The following is a 5,835-nucleotide window of genomic DNA, read 5'->3' on the forward strand; positions in this document are numbered from 1 at the left end:
TTAGTAAAAGATCGGATTTAAAAGAGAATCTTTAAGCTATATTATAGTCTTTATCGAAATCCTTTCTTTTTCGTAGCTAAGAAAAAGGCTAGAGAGTATAGAATTATGAATGCTACTATAAATATTAATAGAGTAACTATTCGAGATACGAATCTACCGCCTTCGTCGAACGATTTCTTTAAAGAATTTACTGGAATATATATTCTATTACTAATAGATTAGTTCTTTAGTTATAATTAAGTAGAATTAGTTATCGAATATAGGGATATAATTACTTTTTAGACTTTATTGGGGTTAATGCGATAGACTATCTTACCGTAAGAGGCCACGAATTTAATGGCTCAGTTTATAAGAATATCGAATAAGGTTTTAGCGACGTAAATCCCGGAGGTAGCGAGATCTTTTATTAACGATATCGCGATGAAAGAACTAAAGACGAACTATAGAGCTAAATAAGTAGTATCTAGATTAAGAAAGTTTATTTTAGAATATATTTAGAACCTCGATTAAGTTTTATGCGACGTTAAGAGAGTAGAAGTAACGGTTTTAGAAGAGAAGTTATAATTCTATATAGTAGGTATTAAAGTGATTAGATATATCTACGATCGCGAAGAAAGATATTTTAATACTACGAAGATTAAAAAGATTATAAAATAACTAATACTACGGAATACTATAGAGTTAAAGAGATTTTTAGATATTTATATTTATTATCGGATCTAGATTAAAGGTTTTATATATAAGGTTACTATTTTTTATCGGTTATTAAAGAAGGGTGCTAAATAATAATGAATATAAGCGGAAGATAATGCTATAAACGTATTGAAGATGGCGCTAATCATCGCGCCTACACTAGTGAGTATTAACTATAAGGATGACGTAGAATTAATTATTCTTACTTTCGATACTAGTTTATTAGGTTAGAAAGTAGTGCTAATATAGTGTGAATATAGTTCTCGAAAACGTAGATATTCTATATATTATGAGAGTAGTCTATAAATAAAAGTAGAGGCTAAATATAACGCGGAAAAAAGAGAATACCGTGCTTTACTAAAGATATTAAAGAAGTTTAAGTCCTAGCTATACGGTGTGACCTTTTTAGTTGAAACTAATATAGTAACTCTCGCTACTTAATTAAACCGCTCGGTAACCGATCTACCTAGTGTCTTAGTAACGTAATGGCTTACTTAGATTCGACTATTTAATTTCGAAGTTAGATACGTTTCTAGAATTAAGAATATAGTAGTAGACGCTCTGTCTAGACGGCCGGGAACTAAAAAAGAGACTATTGAAGTAGAAAGAGAAGAAAATATCGATAAATAAGTAACCGCGTAACTCTTTACGGTGCGAGTTAGCTTAATAGTTCTAGATGAAACCTAAGGCTTACTTCTATACGGAAAACACCGGGTTTTAGGACTAATAATAGACTTTACCATTAAGATACAATACGTACGGGTCTACTTTATTCGATTAGAACTCAAAATGTCTTAGTAAAGTACTACCGAAGAGAAGAAATAGTAAATATCGTTGCGGAAGAAAGAATATTTTAAGAAATTATAGTAAATTACGTACTATCTTTAAACCTTTCGACGACTCATCGAAATAAATAACGATAACTTTAAAAGAATAAAGCGAGAAGTACTAAAATACTTTATACGAAACGATCACTTATTCCGAAGACTTAACACTATAAGATCTACGCGGCGAGTGATGAATAAGAAAGAAATAAAGTAACGGATTTTAAAAGAATTATATAATGGAAGTGGGTATAAAGGAGTTAAGGTTATTTATCGACGTATTACGGATCGATATTATTAAGATGATATATATACGATGATGAAAGAATATAAAAAGACGTGTATAGAATATTAGTTCCGAGACTCGCGGAGAATTAAAGAGAAGATGAAGTTCACTTACGTTAATAAAAGATAAGAGACTATTTATATAGATATAACGTCGATACTAAAATTACGAGAAAAAGCTTACTTAGTGAAGACTAAAAGTGTCTTCTTCGGATAAGTAGAAGCGCGTAGACTAGCTAAGAATAATAGTATATTAGTGATAAAATTTCTCTAGGAAGATCTAATTTATCGCTATGAAATATTTAGAAAGCTAGTCGTTAATGAAGAGTCTAAAAATAAGAACTTAATAATTACTTTAATAAATAAATATAACATTAAAAGAGTGGTTACTTCTACGTATTATCCTTAGATAAATGGCTAAGTAGAAGTGGGTTATCCAGCTACTACGGACGCTCTTACGAAGACGTATAAGAGGCCGAACCGTAAAGACTAAATGAACTATTTATATATTGTATTATGGGCGGATCGAATAACTATTAAAGCTAGTATAGGCTTTACTCTATATAAATTAAAGTATCTCGATCGGCCGAAACTGCTTATTAAACTAGATATTATTACTTAGAGACTAATGTTATAGGAAGAGACCTATATCACTAAAGAACTTATAGGAATACGAGCGCGCGCACTTAAGAGACGTAAAGAGAATCTAAAAGAGGCGCGAGAACGTTTAAGGCGGTAATGTAAGCGAGGTAAGGAGTATTTCGATAAACGCTATCGAATCCGAATAAAGAAGTTAAAAGAAGGAATATTAGTTTTAGTTCATAATACGTTTAGTTTAATGAATATATTAAGCTCTAAGAAGCTCTCCTTCCGATGAATAAGCCCGTATCGAGTTTTATAGGTAAATTCGATCTATAATAACTATATTTTATATAAATTAGATAATACGAAGCTTTATAAAACCTTTACTATTAATCGGCTAAAGCGTTTTTATCCGCGTAACCCGGATCGATTTAAGTTAGTAAAGTTAAGTGATACGGTGATAAAAGTAGTAATCATCGAAGAGAATAATAGTAGCGATTTTATAAACGAAATTAAAGAAGAGCGGAGTGAATATATCGATGATCGAAATAGTTCTAGAGAATTAAGTAGTAAAGTCGTTAGAACTCGGGCTAGACGCTTATCTCGAAGAGCTTCGGCTACTCGTATAACTCCGCTAGTCTAGGTATTAAACGAAGCTAAAGAGAGTAATTAAGAACGGCTTCGGATTAACTTTATTATCGAGCTTTCTCTTTCTTCTAGAAGAATTAATAGAGAAAGAGGTTTCCGAGGGTCCCGCGGACTAAGACGTAAATAAAGAGAATAATCTAAAAAGAACTCGCTAAGTAAATAGAGGCGGCTTTACTTATATAAGATGAAAAGAGAGGCGAGCTCTCTATAACTATTTTTATATTCGCTTATCTTTCATTAAGTCTATTACTAAAGTTTTAGTTAATTAAGTTATTATTTAGAGTAGATTTAATATTTACGGTTAATATTACTATAATAGAGAGAACGATATAGTAATACCGGTAACTCTATTATAGTTTCTCTTATATTTTAATTTATTTAGTTTAATTTCTATAAGATAAGTATTATTAACTATCTACGCTTACTTATTTACTTCTAGAATGACTCTTAAGATATATAGATAGATAGTAAATAAAATAAAAATAAGAATTATAGAGGGAATAGCTTATAATATTTTAGTAGCCTTTAGTATAGATTAGTTTATTTAGTTATATATTAAATCTAAAAATAGTTCCGCTAAGAGGCTAATAAGCTAGCGTAAACTTAAAAAGATACTTAGTAGTAGCTTTACGGTCCGTGCGTTACGGCGAAGTATAAATATTGCGGCGCGTAAATCGGAATTTATAGTATAAATAGATACGATGATAGAATATAGTAATAGTAGCGATATAGAGTGATTTATTTACGGGAACTATAGATAAGCGAGCTAATTAATTAATTAAAGAGAAGAAAGTATTACCTAGACTATAAATAATACTAAAGGCGAGTGAGAAGTCGAGCGAATAAATACTAAGACGCCGCTACCGCGACCACCGAAGTATTTCTCACTTAGTTCGTAGATAGTACTTTATAAGTGAAAGAATAGATAAGAAGAAACTAAAACCGACGTAAATATATAGTAGTAACGTTAGTATATAACGAAGTTCGCTACCTAACGAGTAGTGAAGTTAATAGGCGGCTAAGTTAGCTCTTAACTATTTCTATTATCTCTTCCCTCTCGTCTTTACTTTATTTCGTTAAGTAATCACTTAATTCTCTTCGTTTCTAACGAATATTTAAAGAATATCTTTATTAATCTCGAAAAATAACGCTGTATTATTTTTATAGCTTCATTTAGTGTATTTTTCATTAAGAAAACTGAGCTTTAATTATTTATAAATAGTTTTAAGTAATATAAGTAATTAAGACACTTCGCGAAGATCTCGTCGCGTATAAGGGCTTACGCCTAATTTCACACTAATAATACCGTAATGGTAAGTTCCGTAAACGCCTTAGTATATTACTTCGTTACTAGATTCGTTCACACCAACGCTCTTAAATTAGCAGCAGTAAGTGGCGATTCGGAGATAAGGCACTATTAATGTTAGTTCGTGGGTAATCTAAGCTCCCTTATAAAGATCTAATATAATAGTCGGAACGTAACTTATTTATAGTTTCAGAGATATTACTCTTAGTACGGCTATAGTATTAAATATTTAGATATCGTATCCTCATTATTTCTCGATTTAAAAACCACTACGGAAAAAGCTAATATTATACCGTAAAGAAGGAATCGACGTAACTAAATAAGTTAGATAAGCTATTTAAATAGTCGAAAGAATATAATAGTTAAGTGAAAAGTTCGTATTGGAAATCACTAATTATATTAAAGGCGATTTAGAATTAAAGATAGTATTTAAAAATGAAGTGGTTAAGGATGAGAAGGCTAAAAGATTTTAAGTATTAATTAAAGAAGCGGTTAATAACCGAAATAAGTATAACGAAATTAAGAGAAGATTTATTAAAGATGTTAATTATACTAGAAGCTAGAATATAGCTCTATTTTTAAAGAATACGAGCGGTAGAAATACGGTTAGTCGAAAGTTTAGATAATAGATAACCGAAGAATTTTAGAAAGATATCGTAATATAGTGATTAGATAATATAGCGTATACACTAGAGGAGCTCTAGTGTATAAGAATGGCGCCTAAGCTGCGGGACGAGACACCTATAAATGTGTTACGTCGAATTAATCATTAAATGATGAAACGGCTGGCCGGTCTCACGGGTATAAAGTTTTCTTAGTTAGTATCGTAATGAATCGATATCTTTACGATATGATCGAACTTAGACGATTTTAGAAACGCTATAAATAATTATGGGTATTTATAAGTGTTTAAAGGACTTAGAGAACTATCTAATGTATAGATAGTAAGGCTCATATAGATCGTAAATCTTATAGGTAGGTAGGTGACTATTAAAGAACTTAAAGATAACTATCTACTTAGAGAGAGTAAAGATCTTTATATAGATAATAAGTGTCCACAGTTAAGACCCTTAAAATATTAATTTCAAATCAACATTAGTAAGCACGACTAATCATTTAATAGAGTGCGGAATTAATATCGCACTAGTTACGTGATTTCATAGACCCTAGGTCTAAATACGAACTTAAACTTCGTATTTAATCACGTGACTAAAGGTTTAAGATAAATCTTTAGAGAGCGATATTCCACAATAAGTTATAGCTGCGCGTTTAGAATATTATCTTTAGTTAAAGAATGAGTTACACTAGCTAAATAGTGTAGAGCCACTAAATATATATAATTTAATTCTCACCGAGGGTCTCCCAGGGGTACCGATTAGCTAAATTAGTTAGGTCGAATAGAACCTCATTATAGAAAAGAAACTAACTATAAAACCGTCTACTAAGAAATTCATAGAGAAGAGATCTAGTAAGATATTAGCGAAAGGCGAGACCGGG

The sequence above is a fragment of the Cladophialophora psammophila genome (assembly GCF_000585535.1).
Source record: "Cladophialophora psammophila CBS 110553 chromosome Unknown aczJe-supercont1.22, whole genome shotgun sequence".
Taxonomy (NCBI): domain Eukaryota; kingdom Fungi; phylum Ascomycota; class Eurotiomycetes; order Chaetothyriales; family Herpotrichiellaceae; genus Cladophialophora; species Cladophialophora psammophila.